The sequence below is a fragment of the Pristis pectinata genome, chromosome 1 (genome assembly GCF_009764475.1).
Source record: "Pristis pectinata isolate sPriPec2 chromosome 1, sPriPec2.1.pri, whole genome shotgun sequence".
NCBI lineage: Eukaryota > Metazoa > Chordata > Chondrichthyes > Rhinopristiformes > Pristidae > Pristis > Pristis pectinata.
Window position 1 is genome coordinate 57,190,955 of NC_067405.1, and position 22,931 is coordinate 57,213,885.

The 22,931-nt window shown below is 41.3% G+C and overlaps 1 protein-coding gene across 4 annotated transcripts in view; it reads left to right on the forward strand.

Annotated features, from left to right (window-relative positions):
• Nucleotides 1-22,931, forward strand: part of slc39a10 (solute carrier family 39 member 10) — a 67,959-nt gene that overhangs the window by 2,347 nt on the left and 42,681 nt on the right. The window contains exon 2 of one of the 4 annotated variants that reach the window (XM_052011125.1): nucleotides 1-60. This exon is cut by the window's left edge and continues 32 nt beyond it. The exons of 2 other annotated variants lie outside the window; for them this stretch is intronic. The gene's annotated coding sequence lies outside the window, so the exon portion shown is untranslated. Of the gene's footprint in view, nucleotides 61-12,309; nucleotides 12,327-22,931 lie in introns of those variants that run through there. One more of the 4 variants, XM_052011133.1, reaches the window with a different exon arrangement.

Here is a 22,931-nt window from a genome sequence, read left to right on the forward strand (position 1 = left end):
GCTTTCAAACATTAGTATCCACGATGACAACCTTAGTAAATGTTGATTTTTAGTTTTGTGGTAAATAATTTTTGCAGTTGCCTTTTATCCATATTGTCTGATTTATTGCAATTTATAAAATTTGAAGGCTGGCAAAGCCTATTGCCTCTATTCAGTGTAGCACAGTATTTTACAAAATTGTTGAAAAGTAAATGCTTTCCTATATTCAAAATCAGTTGTAGATGTAGCAAATATATTGCAAGCCTTTATTGTATTGCCAACTGTTTATTTTAATTTGGATTTAGATCAAAAGTTGCTGAAGCAAAAAAACTTGAATTGTTTGGTCTTTGCCATTCTGTATATAATTTGTTCTGGTGGGGAAAAATCTGATTTTACCCTATTTTAGAGTTTGTAACTAATCTCAGTTGTGGGCCAAATTATCATTTGAGTCTTCACAGCAAACATTGAGTGAACCAAGTAGCTTTCACAAGTCCTACCATGGAAAGGATTTGTGTTGTGTGCATGCAACATGTGATTCAAGCTAATGTTGGTGTCACTTCAAACTACACTTCCCAATCACAGATTGTGAATTCTTTTAAACAAAACATTATTCTAGCACAGAATGTGGTTGCCATAGCACCAGCTTGCAAATTTGCATTCATTAACAATAATCAAGTTCGTAGTTAAGATTCTAAATTGGGGATATAGGAGAAAAAAAACAATTTGCAAACAGATCTACACTTATGAAGTGATTGGAGAAAAGACCAATTTGTTTAAAATAGCATATTTGTGGGTTTGCACCCAAAGATTAAATATGGGTACTATCTTCAAGTGACAAAAGATGATCTGCTCTTCCAGATATAACAAGGTCCTTAATTTGAATTTGTTCATTATGCCCTTCCACTATCATTATCAATTCTTGTGTCCACACTTGTGATTAAAATCTTGTGTAAACCTGTCATTTCTGTAATTGCACTCCCACCTCTTGACAGCATTTTTGTTGAAGATGATAATGTGCAATATAAAAACATGGTAATGTAGTTCAGCGATGCGGCAGAGATTACAGATGAGCTTACTGCTGATTCATAATTAGTTTTTTTTGCAAATATATACTTGTGATATCTAGTGGAGCCATAGCTGAGCTAGGTATCATTTTAAAATGGCAGTCTTTCTTGTTAAGAAATCTTTGTTCTTTTATAGTGAAAAAATATTTATGGATTACAGTACTGCAGATATTATTGCAGGTTTATCAGATATGAAATTTGAGCAGGTAAGTCATTTAAAACAAAAATGCATTCAGAAGAGAGAACTAATGGCATTGCCAGTTTGTCGCTGATTAGCTTAGCTGGGCAGTCCGAGAAAGGCCCTGGGTTCAGTGACCATTTTGCAGTTGTCCAACTTCATACAATAGCAATGTCTTGGGTTAGGGATGGGGCTTTCTGTTGCTACTTAGTGACCTTGCATCCTTTTTGTACTTCAAGTACAGACAAAACTAGGTTTGACTCGTATTCTTCCATGATATTATCAACTATCCCCAGGATGGATTTTTCAGAGCAAGTGGTAGTGGTGCTTCTTTAAATTGAGGACTTGCATGCCTATGAAAAAATTGTTATTTGCAAAGCTCCTCAAATGAGTTTACTGTGTAGATTTTAAGTACTTATTTTGTTTTAGAATCACCTTGTACAATTAGTTTAAATTATTTTTAAAAGATTTCACAAAATGGAAATTGACTTATGCACATGAGTCACAATGGGATAGATATTTTTCATTTACATGATTATGTACATTATTTAGAAATTTAGTTTTAGTAGAATGAAATAATGAAAGATGGACCCACTTCCTTTAACAACATTTAAGTGCATCATTATATCTGACTAATGGATTTACCTGACTACTAAAATGATGTTCATTTCTGCCTTCAGAATATCCAACAAAACTCTAAAAATAACTAAGTTCTCTTCTATGTAGATTTCAGAACATTATGGCTCATCTTCTATCCCAAGTACTCCTCAAGCTCATGATCTTGTAATGCAATATTGGTTAGTTGCTTTGGCATTAACTTAATAGTTCATGTCTGCGAATCTATTGCTGTGTTCAATCCCTTATCATTGCTCCATAACAATCTCTTCAAATTCCATCTTGTGACAAAGTGTTGGGTAATTCCATTCTATAGTGTATGTTGCATTAATTCTTCAAGTACTTCAGGAGTTACCATTGCAAAATGTTCTAATCATTATCACATTCTTGAATGTACACGTTGGCTGTTTGCAAATTGATATTCACATCAATGGCTGTATAGCACCGAGAGGTTCTATGATAGTGAAAGAGCAATGTAAATACCCTTTGTTTCATTTTGGATTGACTGAAAAGATTGGGTCCAGAATTGTTTATTAAGAATGTTACAATGAACAAACATTTAATGTCTGGATTGAACTAGTTGAAGATGAAAACTTGGACTGTAGGATGTTCTAAAAAAAAGTTTGTAATTCCACAGAATGTTATTAGTGATGGTTAGGATTTTGTAATTCGCTATAAAATGTCTTCTCCCACATTATTTCTTTGATTATCTGTGTAGTATTTTTAATGTAGTAAAGCTTACCAAGTTAAGAGGTATCATGGCGAATAAAACTTAATTTCAAGGCATCTGAAATATTAGGAGACAAGCTTGGTCAGGATGTTTTAAAGGAGTTTGATGTCTTTTAAGACTGGCATAGGTTTAGAGAGCAGATTTCAAAACCTGATGCCTGAGTAATGAAGGCATGGCCACCAATGGCAAAGTAAAGGAAATTTGGGGGATTGTGGAGAAATTCTGTAGTGTTCTCCATTACAGAATTTCTCCACAATCCCCCAAATTTGTTGTTATGAGATTTTGGAGATAAAATGCCACTGATGGGGTTAAACAGAGATTTTAACATTGGAGGTTTCAAAAGGTCACTGACCTGAAACTTCACTGTCATTGCCTTGAGTAGGATTAGCCAGTGTTATGTAAGTGGAAGAGATCGTGGTAATATGACATGGTAGTGGAAGCTGTGATTATGTCTTCTTGGAGTCCAGACCTCTGATTTCTGGCATCCCTTTCACTGAAATTGGATAATCAGAGAGAGAGAGACAACCTATTATACCTGCTATCTGCAGTTTTTGGTATCTCTAGCAAGTGAAGAATAGAGCCAGTCTAAGTTCATAGGTCCAGCCTGTACATTTGCATCATACCTGTTCTATCAATTCCTTTAATTAATGGTATTAATTTGTAAATAGTCCAGATATCACATTTTCATTTGCTTTTTGCACCACCTGAATTTCACTTCTCTCTACTTTTTTTCCCTTTTATTACTTTCATCTGTATTATGAGTGTTGAATAGAATCTAACAATAGAGATTCTGCTAGCAGGAAGCACACAGTGAGAGTATTGTCCATATTTTTGGCCAGCACACCGCAGGAACAATGTAGTAGCACTAGATGATGCAAAAGATTTAAAGGGTCATTACAGTGGTAAATTGTAGCTGTGAAGACAAACCTTTCTCTGGAACAAAGGTTTTGTAGAGATGTGTAAAATTTGTAGATGACTTGACAGTGATTGTTTTCCTAGGCAGAGGTGTTGATAATTTAAGTCTGTGTCCCTTAACTTCCTTTTTGGTAGAAGGATTGGACGAGTTGAGGGGGAAAAATATGTGGTAGTAGGTTTTTGAAGTCTTTACTTGGAAGTGTAGTGGAGGTGGAAACCACATTTTGAAGAGTATCTGGATAAGCACTTGAAGTTATGGAATCTCTAAGGTTAAAGAGCAAGAGCTATAGGAAGTGGGAGTAACCTAATGGCAATGTTTTTTGATCAGCGTAGACCTGATGGGTTGAATGGCATCCACTGTGCTGTAAATTTGTGATATTTTCCCTCTGTTTTCTCACTTGCATATTGACCCATTCTGCCTTTTCTGTTAACCTACATTCCCAAAATTTGGGTACAGTCAAGCTGCGATTGCTGCTTGTGAACACTGCACCCAGCCCAGGTTATGTTTGCTGACACTTTTGCACTGTAGAATCCAATCATGTGGTCCGTGAACCACTGTTGCTGGTGTGGTGTGGAAGCCAGCAGTAAAGTTAGGAGATGGCATGACTTTGCTTTCTCTCAAAGCTGTTGGGGTCCTTTTCAAAATGGTTAAATGTTTTTTATTTAAATTGAACCAACTTAAAATACTGGAAAAATTAGTGGAAATTTTCTGGTGTATTGATTGGGATATGCAGCAAAACTGGCTTCCCCACAGAGTCCAAGGCTGGACTGCAAGGTTTCAGTGTACTTGTGGAAGTTCTTGACTGACTTTGGTTTCAGCAGCTGAAACAACTGTAGCCAGTGTGATTCAGCCTATTTGTGCTCAGCAGTCCTGGCCTTGGCAATGATCTTATTCAGCTTCAGGAAGTGCTGACTTTTTGAAATGGTGTTCTGTTGGCTGCCTTTAATTTGTATTTAAAGAAAAATAGTTAAATTAAAGGATGTCCAAAGAGAACCTGGGGAAAAATAAATGATATACCAAATGCCTCAGGGCAGAAGGATGTCAGGAGGAAAAAGGCAGTCTCTGTGTTGAAGGGAATCTTGGATTCACACAAATGCAAGGCTATGTCAGAGAATAGTTGCTGATTTTGCACTTGAATGGTTGCAACTAATGCAATAAAGTACTCAAGTTACAATGCTGAGCTTCAAGGAACGATCATAGATTGCACACTTGTAGTTAATTGGAGTACTTAATTTATCTTTAAATATTGAAATTCAGAATTCAATACGTAGAGGCTTTTTTCAAAAGGGGAGCTTACTTGTAATTAAGAAATAAATGTGTAATGCTTTTCTCCATTGAGGCTGAGATTAATTCCTGCCATTGGTCATAGGTTGGAATCTTAAACATTGTATTAATGGGTACATTTGCTTCAAATATTTATCTTGCTAATTAAATGATGGCTGTTGATGGTCCAGGTTTGAAATTCCCATTTTCATTGAAGTGTGTTGGTGGTTTGATTTACTTTTTTTAAAAAATGCTGGTGCTTGTTTGCATATTTATTTCACACCCTGTGCTTCTGTTGCCTGGCTGTCCCAGATGTCCCATGTGTCTGCCATCAACATTCTTGCCCAGTGCAGCACCATGCAGGAAGCCAGCCCATAACTATTTAAAGTGCTTTCAAAGCATACTTGCACATCTAAAAGTCAGAATGTAGTACCAATGCAATTGACACTACCACATACAGCTTTTGCTGCTGTGATTTGGTGGGGGAGGGGGTGGCGGCAGTATTAGAAGGACTGCTTTAGGGAGGTGGTACCAAGGAGCTGCTAAGAAGGTGAAGGATCATACTGAATCCAGTAGATGGAGTATTTGGCCCTGGACTGCTGATCTGTCATCTCCCAAAGTTGTTAATCCTCACACCTGCTTACCCTATCATTTCCTCCCTCCCTAGCTCAATATTATATTCATTTTTGTCTCCATTTCTGACTTCCTTGCCATTGCTTTACTTCCTGTCTAGTCATCCTGTGGTTCAGAAGACATTCTTTGAAATGGTGAAGCTCAAGCAACTTTTTTGACTGCTGACCACTAACTAACTGGGCCCCGCCATATAGACTGCTCTATCTAGTGACTTTCCTGTCTTATAAAACTCTTGGGCACTATCCAGATTGAGCTTTGCATTTCATCCACTAGCTCTGGAAAAGAATGTCTTTTCCTCTCTGAACATCAAAGGGGCCCCCAATAATTTGAGAAATCCCAGTTCCTGCTTTTGGGACTCCCATCCAAATATGACCAAAATTAAGAACCAAACCTCATTGGAGAGATATGTGCTAAAGCCTTTGGCTTTCAATCGTGTCGTAGACAAAGTTCAAGATCCTTCTCCTTCAGTGTTAGTGAACCACAGCATCTGCACCATACTAGCTAAAAACCCTGCCCGAGAGAGGTGCAAAGTTGAGTCCCTCTGCCTCATGGTGATGCTATATGCCCTGCAGTTCTTCTATGCTATCATGGTCTAATTCCACTGGAGTTGCTGAATGCTGTTATCTCCATTCTGTGCCTTTTTTTTCTGCCCTTGCCATGTTCTTAAATGGTAGGTGCCCAATCACACCCCTAATGTTGTATAGCTAGCATTTCATCCAAATTTGTTTTGGTGAAATCTGGGAAATCAAATTTCTTGGTACAGAACACAGTAAAAACTTTTTTTTAAATACATGACGTAAAAAATGTTAATAGGCCATCCTCTGGGAACGTGGAATGGAAAAAGTACTTCAGTGTCTTAGATCACCAAGCACCATTAATACTTGGTAAAGCTGAAGTCATTAGTCATCTAGGGGCAAACACTCCACTGGCTGGAGGTTGTTTTCCATTTGGCGTGTGGGTGGGTGTTGGTGATTGAGAGAATGTTTGATAGAGATAAACAAGATCGGGATGGTTAGATAGGGAGTAGCTGCATCCAATCCCACATGGTTCAAGGACCAGCGGATAAAGATTTAAAGTGATGGTGGGGGTGGGGAGAAGAGATGGTAATAGTGGAAGGGAACTATTTATGCATAGTGCACATGATCCAAAATTCACATGTTATAAAGGTGATGAAAATGGGCAATGAGAACTTTCAAAAGGGAAATGGATAAGCATGAGGATAAATAATTTGCAAGGCCATGGAGAGAAAATAATGAGTAAACAGATTGATCTAGAAAGAGCCAGCCTAGACTTGTTGGATCAGATGACTACCTCGATACTATAGAAGGACACAGCTGCAGATTCACCAGCTATACCTTCCTTACAAAGTTGCATATTGCCCAACCTGGAAATACATTATTACTTCTGAATTCTAAAACTTCCTCCTTAAGCACTAGGAACACGTTCACTAGACGCACTGCAGTGATTCAAGAAAGTGCCTCCTGTCCACCTTCTAAAGGACACTTAAGGGCAGGCAATAAATGCTAGCCTTGTTTACGTTGTCCACATCCTGCAAATGAATTTTAAAACAACTTCCAATTTCTTTACAGATTTTGAAGACTGCTTTGCCTACATCACTACTTGTCCCAATAAAATATATCCCTGCCCTGCAACAGTATATCTTCTGACTGAATGTGGTCACAGTAGGTCTTCAAATTGTGACAAAACACTAAAAGCTGGCCAATTTAGCTAGGTCGAACCTTTTCCATCTGGTGTAAGTACAAAATGTATTACTGTGGACAGACTGAACTATTTGTTATTTGAGTTAAGTTTTAACTGAAGTTTTGAAACTCTGGGGGTGTGAGGAGGGTGGGTGCTGGGGGATGGTGAAAAGGTGTTTGCCACTCAACCTTGCTCGCAAGACCAGTTGGCTTCTTGGTGAACGTCATGTTTTCTCTGCTTTCTCAACAAATGCTGAGGTGACTTTTGAATAGCTCTTTTCCACAAATATGATGTGGATTGCTAAAGTTCCAATGAATGGAATTCTCTTTATGAAACTCCATACCTCCACTTCTGTGATGAATGTTCAACCTTTTACCATATTAAAGGTGCTACAAATACAAGTTGTTGATAATGCAAGTAGATTGTGGGGTGTTTTTTGGCATTTTTATCAATTACAAATAGTGCCCTTTGTTTAACATCCTTCCCTCCTCCAGGTAAATGATTAAGACCACAGATTCTAGGTGTTCAATATTTTGCTTTCCTGTTTAAAAGGTACCAAGGGTGTGGTTCAGTATTATAAAAACCCACTTGAATCACCAGCTTCCGGCATTTAGAGAATTTAAACTGAGTAACAACTGGTTAAGTTGTTGCAAAAGGATACTTTTGGGTGATGCCAGTAGCTGGCATCCCCTCAGTTATCTAAATTACCTTCTGAATTTTGAAGGCTATAATAAGTATCCATAACAAAAAGTTCCATTCATACTGTGTTCTATATTTTTGTGATATCCCAAAGTGTTTCCTGGTGAAGTACTATTGTGACATTAAAGAATTGTGAATCCTCCTTTTGGAGATTGCAAGGCAGCAAGTACAGATAGAGGGGTTTTTTGACAAAAGAAGCTTCTCCATAGCTGAAGAAAATTAGTTCCATTTTTGGAACGCAGAAAAGACAAGCCCTTGCATGTGCAATAATCATAGCATTCTTGGCAAATAGAGAACCTATCCTTGTTGGAACAACCCTGGGTTTTAGCTTTCTGCTTATTTTTTTTTTGTAAGCGTTTAAAAGTCAGAAAACTTCATACAGCATAGAATACTATTAGAATAATGTGCTGTCCAATTATGGTTAATGCCTTCCACCAGAACTTGAGTGTATAAGGTAAACTGGTACATATGTGCAGTATTGAGGAATTCTTATCTTAAACTTGGCACTCATCTGCTTGTTCACCTGAATGTAGGTATGGTATTCAAAGAGAACAATGAGTTTGTAGTGTAGAACTTCCTAAGATTTGCATCTGTAAATATCTAAGAAACTGTCCCTTCAGCACTGGCCAAAATCTGTTAGTTGTGAAGACCCTCATCAATTGTAAAAATCTTAACAAAAATTGTCATGCATAGAAGCACTTGCTCGGTTTTGCTTGGGTCTACTTGCATTGTTAAGTCAGAGTTGATGAATGGCTGCCATCAAAATAAGAAGTGGGAGTCATTTCAACTTGATACCTGTTTTGTACCTATTGGCCTTTGAAAAATTTGCATGGTTGCAGAGCTATTTTTTAACGCAAACCAAGATATTTTCCTGAAAGTATGCCCACCTTGCATTTAAATTGTCCAAAACCTGATTGATTGTATTTCTAAATTGATGGAAATTGATTTTAAATTGTAACTCAATGTTTTTGTAGAAAGGGTAGTGTTATCTGACAACACTGCAGGTAACAACACATAGGAGTAGGCCATCTGACCTCTGGCCTGCCATTAGTATTATCGTGGCTTATTTGCCCAAGGCCTCAACTCTTTATTGCTAGTTCCCCATAGCGCTCAATCCCCCAATGTTTCAAAAACAAAATTAACCTCCTCTTTAAATGCCTCTAGCCTCCACAGCCCTCTGGGATAGAGAATTCAAGAGAGTCACCCCCTCTCAGTAATAAGAAATTCCTTGCACACCTGCACTTTTAAACAACTGCCCCCTTGTAACCATGTCCCCTTATTCAAGACACTCTCATTAATGGAAACATTTGTCTTGTCATGCCTACTTAGGATCTTATTTATTTCAATAAGATCTTCCTACATTCTTGTAAACTTCAAAGAATGTCGGTATAACTTTTCTACCTGTTTGTGATGGGACAACACTTTCATCCCAGGAAATGCTTAAGTGAATCTCAAGTATGCTAATATTTAAATAAGGGGGCCAAAACCATGCACAACACTCCAGGTGTAGTCTTGGTAGCATCAAATACAAATGTAACAACTTCTCTACTGCTGTGAGGTTGGAGTTTTTAGAAAACCTTAATCCCTCTACTCCACTCATTTGCCATGTCTCTCCATTAAGGTGGTCTGCCTTTTGATTCCTCCTCCAAAGTGTTTGGCCTATCAATACCCTACATTAAACTTCATTTGCCAGGTTTTCCCCTATTCACTCAGCTATCTATATCCTTTTGCAGATTTCAAATTTCCTCCCACCTACTTTCATGCCATTGGCAAACTTGGATTCCTGTAGAGGACATTCCTATGCAATTTTATATAATTACAGTGCCATTATGATATGGTGTAAGATGACTGATCGCTTGGAGGATGGGAATGACCCTTTTCATTTGAGTTCAGACTTGAGGCATTTAACATGCATGTCTGCACGACACACATTGGAAAATGACCTGACTTATCTGAACTTGACCTTGTGTTGGAAGTGCTCCCACAGAGGAGTAACATCACTTGGAGACAGTTTTGCTTTTAGTGAATTACAGTAGATTGTATGATTTGAAAATCAAATACTAAATATGTAAGTATCTTCTGAACTTCATCTTTAGTCTCAGTGTAGCTCAATTTATTGATAATGCGATGCATATTTAAAGACATTCCCCCAAGTTGTTTGCTTTTAAGATTTTTCCATTTAAGATTTGGGCAGATTTTGTTTATAATATGCACTCAGTCTGGATTTTCCAGACTCTAATATCACATTTATCTTCATTGGTATGTTTAAAAATCCATGGCAGTCACCAGGTTATGTACTGTGAGTTCCATTCCTGAGAACTGTCTATAAGCCAATTTCTTTGCCTGTCAGAAATGTGCATTTTCAATAGGAACCCACATTGTATTGCTCTGCATATACTTGCTATAACTCTTGCATTTCACTGAATATTTACTCTAACATGACCCATAATTAAACTCATGGAACATGTACTGTAATCAATCATTAAAGAATACCATGGAACTTTTTTATTATTACTCTGTTGGGGAAAAGAACTGCTTTGAAAATGTATGGAAGAATTTGTGTAAAATCAGATTTCTGTAAAACCAGGTCATCCGTAACCTATGGAGCCCTACGTGCATAAATTCCCATTTAAGGGTCACATACATTTAAAATGGAATGAATGGTTCCTCTGTGATACAGCATTACAAAAAAATACTTTTTCCCCAGAGAATGACCAAGTTTTAATGGGTAAGGATTAGGGGTGATGAGTGCAGCATTGAGTTTTCCAGGGCCTAGATCGTCTTGTGTTAATTAATTATCTGTGCACTTTTCTGTTTCTACAACATTTATGCATACTGTATGTTCCATATTATATTGTATCATATTTTAAAGTCTTGTTTTCAAAAATCAAATTTGGGTTGAAAATCAAAAATATTGCAGATGCTGGACATCTGGACAAAAACAAAATTCAGCCAGCAGTTTGTGTAAGCATCTGTGGAAACAATTAACATTCCAGGTTAATAATATTTTGTCAGAATTGGGAAAGAGAAAACAACTTAGTTGTCAGTAGTGGAGAAGGCGAGAGAGGGATGGGTAGAACAAATGGAATACCTCTAGGGTGCAATCAAATGAATAAATATAGCAGTTAAGAGTTGAGTGTTCTTAAAAGCTGGGCTAGAGGACATGAACAGCAGATAGAGTATACTAATGGAAACAGAAAAACTGAGCAAAAATCAGATGAATGACTAGCAGAACTGGCCAATTCTGATGCAGAAAGAAAGAGTGAGTTAACCAAGCATGGAGAATTTGATGCAGAGTCTGGCAGACTGCAACATGCCCTGATAAAAGGTGAGGAGTTGTTCCTCAAGCTCGGATTGGACCTCATTATAACACTGCAGGGGGCCACAGACTTAAAGGTCAGAGTGGGATCAGTAGTTAATGGCGGGCAACTGGATCAGAGTCACTCCTGTGGGACTGCCTGCAGGTGCTCAACAAAGCAATTACCCAATCTGTGTTAGGTTTCTCCAATGAGGAAAAGACTGAATGCAGTACATTATATTGAAAGAAGTACGAGTGAATCATTACTTTGCCTGAAAAGAGTATTTGGGTCCCTGCATGACTGAAAGAGAAGAGATGAAAGAACAAGTGTTATATCTCTTGTGGTTGCATGGAAGAAAGAAACTCATAACTGGAAAAAATAAACTGTCAAAGGAATTCAGATTGGAGGTTCATGACCTTCATCCATTACACTGATTTGGGTTGAAATGTAATACTAAAATCATCTGGTGAAATAAGGGCCTTGTTTTCCAAACCTATAGATATGCTTTGTTGTTGCCCCAAAAAGAGAGGAAGCATTTATCATCAGCAACTTTGTATTGTTCCTACATTCCTGTAAAACCAAATGAGCTATGCATTTCTCTAGCAGTTTTAAGTATCCTCTCAAAGTTTGAATAGATCAGTTTCTTCCTCTATTTTACTGAATACCTCTGCTTCAGTTTCTGATTCAGATCGAGATGATCTATGTGAGATCTTTGTGCTCTTTTCTGGTCTAGACTGACAGACTATTCAAGCTTTATTCCATATGCAGTGTTAAATGTAAGAACTATATATGGTTTCCAAAAGAGAACTTTGCACTGCTGTGCCTGTGACCCAGATTGCACCCGACCTTGTTATTTTTACATCACCCTTAAAATTGTCACAGTTAGCAAGAGAATATGACTGCCCTCTAGAAGTTCTGTGCAATGACTATTTATTTAAGAAATGAACTTATATCAAAGAAATTCAGATAGGAGCGCCATGATCTTCATCCATTACACTGCCTTATAATATTGCAGGCAGTCATCAGATCCCAATTCGCTGCAAAGCAGCAACATAACCAATGCTGGGTGACAGCATTGTTAATATGTAAACATTCCAAGAAATAATGAAAGAAATTGCACAATACATCTTTCTGTTTGTTTTTCAAGGTCTGGGGTCCCTAGCAAGGCCAGGATTTATTGCCCATCAATTGCCACAGATTAAGCAGTGATGAGCCACCACCTTGAATTTCTGCATTTCTCTTAGTGAAGGTACTTCCACAGAACTGTTGGAGAGGGAGTTCCAAGCTTTAGACCAGGAAGGACTGGCAATATATTTTCAGCTCAGGATTGTGTGAGACTTGGAGAACATGCGGATCCTGATGTTCATGTGCTCCTGAAGCCCTTAACCTGGGTGATAGAGGTTGTAGGTTTAGGATGTGCTGTTGGTGGACCTGGGAGCATATCTGCAGTGCATGTAGATGGTACACAGGAAGCATATTGTTTATGAAGGAATGAATGATTAGGCTGCTAGATGGAGTTACAATCAAGCTCTCTACTTTGTCCTGGATGCTGTAAAGCTTCCGGAGAATTTTAACTGTATTCCCTTGCCAAGAGTGTAATTTTTTCCCCCCAAGGTATTGTAAACAACATTAGCTCTTTGGTACATTTGTTTTTATATTCTTTTCAAAAAGTTGACCTTAAATGTTAATTTGCTCTGTAGCAGTTTTTACAGAAGATTTAATAGGCCCAGAATTTCCTGAGGTTGCCCCTTACTATCCAGTAAATCTGCTCTTAGCTTAAGCAGGACCCTGTCTCAAAATACCTCAGTGAAACCTGATTGGTCTTTCCCTGAACAGCACAAGACTGTCCTCTCTAGATAACACCAAAAAAATTGCACCTCCCGGGCTGAACCAGCTTTCAAAGCTGTCAAACATTTTCCAGATTGAATGTAAATGCCTCTGACTTTCTCAAATGTTTAAAAATTATTAAAGTTTCAAAATGCCAGTTGAAATTTAAAACCAAACATTATAAGTTTTCTTAAAATGTTTTTAAAAATGTTATAAACAAAGCACTTAAAATAGTGGAAAACCTTCGATACATTTTGACTTGATCTACATTTAATCAATTATCGGTAGCATACTCCTCCGTTGGAAACTGCTGGAAATGAATGGAGCTGATTTCTCTGCACCAGGCTTCAGCAGTGTTAATGGAATTTCAAAAAATCTGGAGTTACAAGTGTGAAATCAAAACTGAAGATGCTGGAAATACTCAACAGGTCAAGCAGCATCAATGGAAAGAGAGAGTATTAAATTTAGGTTGAAGACTTTTGCTGAACCAGTGTTAATTCTGTGCTAATGGACACCAGCATTGCAGGACTAAATCAAATGGGAGGGAAAAGGATGCCAGTATGGAGGAATCTATCCAGTATGAAAATGGGACTAGCTTAGATGGGATGTTTTTGTGAGCTGGGTCCTTGGGTCAGAGTACATGTGTGAGCCAGGGTATCTGTGTTGGACAGTGATGGGTGTATTTGAGCTAAATTTTGACTAATCAGTCTGGTGGAGTTCCAAATTTCACTGACTATTTTATATTGTTGATCTTAACCACAAGGCAATAAATGTTTGTACTGAATCAAAATACAACAGGTATATCTACAAATATCACTAGAAAGGCACTGATGATTTTGTGCCTTCAGCATTTTGTTTCTTTTCCCCACTCCTTTGTCCCCTTTCCTGTATTCACAACAAACATAATAGCTTGCATTTTTATATCACTTCTAACTTAAAGACAGCACTGGGGGCTTCATAGAGGCCTGGAGAAAAGATGACAAAGGAGGGGAGGTGGAGGGCTTGTGGAAGGGGATTCCAAGGCATTGACCAGCAGTGCAGTAGTGGTGGAGATTTGCACAAAAGACCTGTCAGGTGTGTAGTGGGCAGAGTGGGTGAGTTGGTAATATAGCATTGAAAGAGTGTTGGGGTTAGGCAGAAGAATGGTCAAGGTTGTGTTTGGGAGCATGAGGAATATTCTTCATGAATAAGGTCGAAAGCCTTTTCAAAAGCACTTTTCTAGTTGGCTGTTCTTGTATTATCCACCTAGTCCTGTGTCTTAGGTTGTGTGTTATGGGAACACATTCTGAACCACACATTTTTGTCTTGTTTCATTTGGGGAGAGGAGATCTCTTAAAATGCAAGGTCTTAACTTGAAACATAAGTTCCTAAGGAGGGAGGTGTTGAGGTTTCCACGAATGAAAGAGTCACAACCAAGAGAACATGGTTTCAAGATAAGGGGCAGTCATTTAAATCAGAGCTGCATAGGAAATTCCTGCAGAGGGTGGTGAATCTCTAGAGGCTAGATTACTGGAGGTATTTAAAGAGGAGGTAGATTTTTTTTGAAAAATTGTGGCTTTGTGGAATTGGCACAGAGCAGGAGTTGAGGACTGGGGTAGATCAGCCATGAACCTATTGAACGGCAGAGTAGAGGGGCTGAGTGACCTACTACTTTCTTGTGCTCTCTACTTTCATGTCCTTCCCAAACTCATTTTTTCCATAAATAACATCCTGCATCCTTAGTCCTACCCCAATTCTTTCCCTGCCCCCTCACCCTCACAGTAGTGGAGAATGTGAATGCATCTGTCACTCTTCTTCAAGCCTGCAATCATTACCCCTCTCTGCTGACCCATATTTGCAAATTTCAGGCTACCCCTTCTGCCACCCCCCCCCCCCCAAAATTACAGCCGATTGGGTTACAGAAATTCTCCCTTACAGAATTCACAAATCACTACCCAAAAATTTGAGATACGGAATAAAATTTGCTGTCACTGAGTTTGTGTGGTGAGGGAAAAAAGTAAATCAACACAAAATTTACTTTTTCCCACTTGTGTTTCTTCATGAATGCACACATGATGCAGCTTCACATTATGGAAAATCACAATGCGGTCCATTTTCTAGGGATATAACCCGCCCCAATAAGGTGGGGGTTGCCTGTACTGTCCCACCTTCAAATATGCTTGCATCCAAATCCACGAACTTGTGCTTTTCCAAATTCAGGTCCATTTTTACCTGGAATTCTTGTCTGATTTTATTTTCCCGATTGTGCAAAGGTAACTAACCCTGCTTACACTTCTCAGCCTGTGTGCTGCCTTTGACACAATTTACCAGGCTTCCTCCTCAGATCCCCACCATCAGAGAAGCTGGTCTTCAGCCAATCCAATTCACTTCATGTCATATAAAGAAACACCCGAGAGCACTGGACATAGCAAAGGTTATGGGATCAGATAATTTCCTGACTGTGGTACTCAAGACCTGTGCTCCAAAACTAGTTGTGCCTCGAGCCAAGCCTTTCCAGTATAGTTACAATGCTAGCATCTGCCAAACAATGTGGAACTTTGTGCAGGTATGTCATGTTAACAAATTAAAACAGGACAAATCCCATCTGGCTAATTATCATCCAATCACTCTCCTCAATCATCAGCAAGTTGATGCAAGTTGTCGCTGGTCCTCAATTATCAGCAAATTGATGCAAGTTGTCGCTGACAATGTTATCATGTGCCATTGACTTTCCAGTATCCTGCTTACCAATGCCCTGTTTGGGTTTTGCCAGGGCTACTTAGCTCTAGGTCTAATACAGCCTTACATCTAAATCAAGCATGGACCTAAGAGCTGAAATCTGAAGGTGAGATACGAGTGACTATCCTTGACATTAAGGCAGCATTTGACCAAGTGTAGCATGAAGAAGACTTAGTAAAGCTGAAGTCGATTGATACCAAGGGGAATTGCTTCCTTACGCACAGGAACTTGGCAGCGTTTGTCAGAATTCAATCGTCCCAGCCCCAAGATATCACTGCACGTGATCCTCAGGACAGTGTTCTAGGCCAACCACCACCTTCAGCTGCTTCATCGGTGACCATCATTCCATCAGGGGTTCAGAAGTGAGAATGTTCTCTCACGGTTGCATAATGTTCAATTCCATTCACAACTCCTCAGCAAATGAAGTTGTCTAGGTCTTACTACATTCAGATATGGTGATGAATGGTAAGTGAGCATTCATGATAGAGATGAAATTACTCCAATGAGAGTGAGTCTAACCACCTACCTCTAACATTCAATGATGTCACTGTCTCTGAGTCCTGACCATCAACATCTCGGGGTTGCTATTAATGAGAAATCCAACTGAGCAAACAACATAAGCATTATGCCCACACGAGTATAAGAGGCTGGGTATCCTGCAGGGAGTGATTTGTTGCGTAACCATTTTTTCACCATCTACAAGGCACAAGTCAAAATTTGACGGAGTCCTCTCTATTTGCGTGGATAAGTGCTTTTCCAAATCGAGATGCTTGCCACTGTTGAACAAAGTAACTGACTTGATTGGTATCCCTGTCCACCACCCTAAACAATAATTCGTCATGCTACTAGTACACAGTGGCTATGGTGTGTACCATCTCCAGTAGGCACTGCCAGTGCATGTGACTCATGGTAGTCCAGCAGTGGCTGCCAAGCCAAGACCTCTATCACAAAGAAAAATGAGCAGAAGGTGCATGGGAACCTCAAGTTCAAGTCATGCACTATCCTGAGTTGGAAGTATTACTCCCCAATAGCACTGGAAAGCACAAATCCTGAAACATGAATAAATGAAGGGAAAAAAACATTTTCCTCTGTCTCATTACTGTTGGCACAGCTGGGTGGGACTGCACTGGTCATGTTCCATTTTTATCCATCCAGCAGTAACCAGAGAATGATAAGTAGTGGCTTCTGTTTTCACTGCCCTGCTGATATCTTGATGTGTTTCAAGGAACTCTTGCCCCCTTCCTAGTTCACACCTACATGCTGCTCTCAAGAACATTGGCCTAAAATGAGAAGCCAGTTTCCACATTTGACTGACAACATGAAGCTCTATGTTACCACTGCCTCTGATTCCTACTCTCTGCTTCTCCATCATCCATTATTGGAGACCAGCAATATCCTCCATCATAATTTTGGGAAGACTAAAGCCCTAATCTTCAGTCCCCATCCCTTGGCCATTGATGCTATTCCCCTTCCTGGCAGTTGTCTGGAACAGAACCTGATTGTTTGTAATGTGGATATCATAGGCTAGGACCACACATCTGTGGCATTGGTGAGGGCTTCAGACACATCGTTCAATTCTGCCCTTAACTAGCACTCAAATTTTCACCTATGCTTTTGTTACCTCTAATCTCAGTCAACTTGAGGTCATCCAAAACATTGCTGCTCCTACCCCCATGTGGGCTACATTCTCGTAGGAGCAAACGGAAAGGCCACGCAGAGTTGGTGTTTGAAATAACGGGTGATTTACTAAAACTGGTGCGCACCAGAAAACTAGTGAAAGCTGATGTACCTGAGTGTGAATTTGGTACAGCTTTTACATTCTCAGCTAACAAAATTACACAAAAACTTGATTAATAGTAAAACTAGGTTTGGGTAATAGAATGGTGACTACAGAAAGACTTAATAACAAACTAGGTCTTGATTACAGAATAAAATGATGATCCATAAGTCTAACAGTAAATCCTATTTTCTATTAAAATGATGGGTGCATGCTATAACATAATGGAGCTCCTGAAACTTGGGTGTCGTCACTGCTGCATTCCATGTCTCTACTCTTAGGCTTTGTCTGTGGTTCCCTGTTACCACACTAGTACAATCCACATCCCTATTGTAGAAACAAAGAACTGCAGATGCTGGAATCTAGATGAAATACACGATGATGCTGGAGGAACTCAGTAGGTCAGGCAGCATCCGTGAAGAAAAGCAGGTGGTCAACTTTTCGGGCCAGGACCGTTCTGCTGGACTGAAGATAAGAAAAGGGGAAGCCCAATATATAGGAAGGAAAGGTAGAGCAGGGATAGGTGGATGAAGGAGGGGAGGTGGGGTGAGCACAAGGTGGTGAGAGGTAGATGCAGGTAAGAAATAGTGATAGGCAGGTGCGGGGGAGGAGGGGAGAGCAGATCCACCAGGGGATGGGTCAACTGTAAGGAGAGAGAGGAAACAAAAGGTAGAAAAAAAGAGGCTAGGAAAGGGAGGAAGAGAAGAAGCAATGGTGGTGGGGTGGGGGGCGGTGGGGTGTGGATTACCTAAAGTGGGAAAATTCAATATTCATGCTGTTAGGCTGCAAGGTTCCCACATTCCTATTTACTAGTTATTAGCCGTTGCTATTCTTTCGCCTACAACAGTCCCCCCTCTAGGCCTGCGGCCAATGGGGCCTAAAGATTAGATCCTTAACAATATCTTTGTTTGGCCTTCAAAACAACTGCCCCTCTAATGCCAACACTTCAGCTGCCGTCACAGTATACACACTAAAATAATAACAGTCATTACAAGAATCAGCTGCACAACAACGATACTATGAGAGAGAAGTCGAATCCAGGGATGGATTTGTACATTCAAACCCCAATTCCAAATACTGTCCCAAAAGGGGGGGTTCTCCAGAGCCATTTCCGCTCCATTGTCATCATCTGTTATCGTTTTCGACAGTGCGTCCCATTGCTTAATGACTTCCTTATCCTCCCGGGTGATCTTTTCCCAATCAGCAGTAAAGTGCAGAATGGGTGGTAGCTCCGTGGCTACATACTTGTGCAATCCTTTGTCTGTGTCACTACCGTAAACGGTCAGCTCCAGCATCCCTTCTACAGCTGGCTTAAGCAAGATCTGCCCCGCAATCAGGAATTCAGTTGAGGTGTCACTGATTGCCACATTATAGCCAGTCAGATTGCATTGCAACTGCCCCTTATAATATGCTCTTGCTGATGTTGCTACGCAGTAGGTATTGTATAGTTCAGGAAGGTTTTGTTATGAACAGGCAAAGTGGACAGGGAACAGTTATCATGTGTCGCAAAACCACATTCAGTCAGGCTTCTTCATACAATCTCCTCTGGACTTGCCCAATGATTCCCCCTCTGCTGACATTGCATCAAGTTCACCCCCCCCCCCCCCCCCCCCCCGTCTTGGACTCATGTAACTCAATTGCATAAGCTGGTGGGTTGCTTAGAGATATCCTTGTTCCCTCGTGGTATTTTCCGACATTATGCACTCTCATAAGAGGGTACACCTGATTGTCACCATGTTGGGGAATGTGGAGGACTGCTGCAATGTACAGTGGACTCTCATTTTCGCAGTCTCCCAGGACATGATTAGTCAGAACAAGATCCCGAACGTGGCACACAGGGGTTCCTTCACCCATCCATTCCTTCAGCTGGTTGTCTGATATCCAGTCCAGGACTCTGTGGCCTTCTAACTGTAGAATGTTTGTCCCAACTACAGACAAGTGCCAGGCAGCATATTTTGTACAAACTGAATTTTTATCACTGCGTCGGGTGTCATTGTTCCTCTATCAGTAAACTCATTAGTTATATCCTCTAATGGCTGCAATAACTGGATAGTTTCCAACTCTACTTCTGCCCCTTGCTTCCCTATTCTACCAGCTTGTCCCAGATCACCATCATTTTGTCTTATGATCCCCTTCAACTTCTGCCAAAGGGAACTGATTTGTGAATCTATTTCTGCTATATCTAAAGTATTAACTGTGGACACACCCGCTGCATATCCTGCACTGAACAACTCTATCACGCCCCTTTTCCTTCTTCGTCTTTCTGTCCCAGACTCACTGTGAGTGACTTGCTTGCAGAGTAAATGTTGGAAAAGGTGATTAGTGCTGTCCCCTCAAAATCTAGGGAGTCGTAAAGCAGTCAGGTTAAAAGCTACCTGCACGTGTTTGTAGCCTGATACTAGAGTAACCCTTTTGGCTGTATCTTCCAATACTAACCCTATGTCCCCCCAGTGTCCCTCTGGTCCTCATACACTCTGGTGCTCTTGTGGTAACAGGGGGCCCCGCAGTGGTTGATACCCGAACAGAGCAGCCCTGTCACGCTACCGTACAAGTTTCATTGCCGCACTTAAGTCTGAGTGGTTCATTGGTCCCATGTCTCGGCATAACATGTTAACGTGGGGCTCCCCCCTCTCGCACACAGCCACTCCCCACCAGATGTCCCCCGAGCACCGTGCAATTTTCAAATGTCCATTTCACAGCACCACATGCTATCACATCCCCCATGTAAAACTGTACCATTGGTAAACCCCCCGGTGGGCATTCTTCGTTATACCCTCAATTTACAGTCTGCATTTTATTTGCTGCCGAGAGAGAGCTGAAAAGGGTGACTCATCCGGTTATCCAAATTCTTCTGGGCGCGACTTGTCGGGTTCCGTGTTTACTCTTCCTGCGAAGATATGTTTGCATGGATCAATCATTCCTGCCCAAGTTATCTTTTCAGATGGGACCAGTGTTTCCACTTCAGCCCTTCCTTAGTTTCCACCAGGGCACACATGTCTCCAGTCAAGATTACCGTAAACGGTCCCGTCCATCTGGGTTGTAGTCCCGGTTTTGCTGGTACAACCTTAACCATCATCTTACCTCCTGCTTCTGGCATTTTCCCCTTCACTTGGGCATTCTCGTGCTCCCAGTCTCGCACCCTCTGTCTATCAATGACTTTCCCCCTTTTAGATCCTGCAGACGAGGGGCCAACTCCTGTGCGAACTAGGTAATCCAGTCCTTACCATTGCAGCTCTCCAATCCTCCCATAATCGCATCCTCCAGTAGCTGCATGGCCTGTCCTGTCATTAATTCAAAAGGAGTAAATCCTGTCCCACAAGTAGGGCTCACTCGTGGTTTCATCAGCACTGCTGGTAGGACAAGATAAGATATCTTTATTAGTCACGTGTACATCGAAACACACAGTGAAATGCGCCTTTTGCGTAGGGTGTTTCTGGGGACAGCCCACAAGTGTCGCCACACTTCCGGTGCCAACATAGCATGCCCACAACTTGCTAACCCGTACATCTTTGGAACGTGGGAGCACCCAGGAACATGAGGAAACCCACGCAGTCACGGGGAGAACGTAAAAACTCCTTACAGACAGTGGCCGGCCCAGTCACTGGCACTGTAATAGCATTACCCTAGACCAACTTTCCCCAGCCTCCATTAGGGCCTTCATTAGGCTCCATGTTAGAGCACAATTCATTCTCTCAACCATGCCAGAATTCTGAGGTCGTTATGGAATGTGAAACTTCTGCTTGACCCCCTAACAACACACAAACCCTCTTGATCACCTTCCCAGTAAAGTGTGTCCCTTGATCCGAATCAATGCTGGCCGGTTACTTCCACTTCCACTCCCCCCCCCCCCCCCCCCCCCCCCACCCCAGGTCTTACCTCCTCAGCCAGTACATGGGCTACCGTCTCGGCAGAGTCGTCCTGACACAGGAATGCACCTGGTGAAGCAATCGGTGATCACCCAACAATACCGGTTACCCCTAGACTGGGGTGATGGCCCTGTGAGGTCCATCTGAAGTTGCTCCCATGGGCCTTTAGGCTGTGGCTGACGCCCTAGGCAGATTTGAACTGCTTTTCCCAGCTCACACGGAGCGCGTGTTATACACTGTCGGCAGAATTTAGCAACATCTCTCCCCATCCCTGGCCACCACCAGCATGGACTAAAGCATGGTAGGTTTTTAACAATGTATGTTTGATGCACTCTGAGGCTACCAGACGTTCACCTTCTCGCCACATCCCATGTTCCAAGAGCACTGCTCTTGCCTGTTCCCAAATCCGCTTTTCCTCTGATGTCGCCCCCTCTTGTATCGCCTTTAAATCTTCCTCCTTTGCCTCCCTGACTGTCGCTACCTCTGCTGGGACTGGACCAGATTCCTCCACAATCGCCTGAGCTGCCTGATCAGCAAATGCATTTCCCTTTTGCTCAGGGGTGTCTACCATTCTGCGCGCCTTGATCTTTACAATTGCCGCTTCCTAGGGCAGTTTAGTAGCTTCCACTAACTCCTTCACCATTTCTTCATGTTGTATATGTCCTCCTGACAAAGTCACATACCCTCTCCTTGCCCAAGCTGCCATGTAATCATGTACTACTCCAAAAGCGTACTTACTGTCTGTGAAGATAAGCTAAGCTATCTTCATTAGTCACATGTACATCGAAACACATAGTGAAATGCATCTTCTGCGTAGAGTGCTCTGGGGCCAGCCCACAAGTGTTGCCACGCTTCCGGCACCAACATAGCTTGCCCATAACTTCCTAACCTGTACGTCTTTCTGGAATGTGGAAGGAAACCGGAGCACCCGGAGGAAACCCACACAGACGCGGGGAGAACGTACGAGCTCCTTCACCCTCTGTCCCTTTCTTAATTCAAGGGCCTCTATTAACACTTTTAGTTCTGCCACTTGTGCTGATCTGTGGCCCAGGAGTTCTTCTCCTGCCATTAGGTTCCCTTCTTTATCCACCAAAGCCTATCCCGTTTGTGGAGTACCGTCATGGTACTTCCTAGACCCCTCAAAAACAAGGTCAACACATCATTCCCCTCCAAGGGCATTTCTCCTGTAACCAACTCCTCAGGCCCTTGCATTAGCTCCATGCACTCATGTGGGGATCCATCCTGTCCCATCAAACTAGCTGGGTTAACCAAACTATCCTTTATTATCTGTACTTGCTTGTCAGCAGGTAACAACACTGCTTCCCATTTCGCTCGCCTGCTGTCGGACAATGCCCGCCCTTTCCCTGTCTCCAGGAGAGTGACTATGCTGTGAGATGTGTGCAAGACTATTTGTCCCATCAGAGTAATAGGTTCTGATGCTTCAACAGCCCAAGTCACACAGTCTATCGCTTGCATACACCGATGCATTCCTGCGGCTACAGGTTCCCGATGTACAGAATAATATGCTACAGGCCACAACGTGTCACCATGTTCAAGTACACGGTAGTGTAGCGGTTAGTATAATGCTATTACAGCGCCGGAGACCCAGGTTCAATTCGTGCCGCTGTCTGTAAGGAGTTTGTACATTCTCCCTGTGTCTGTGTGG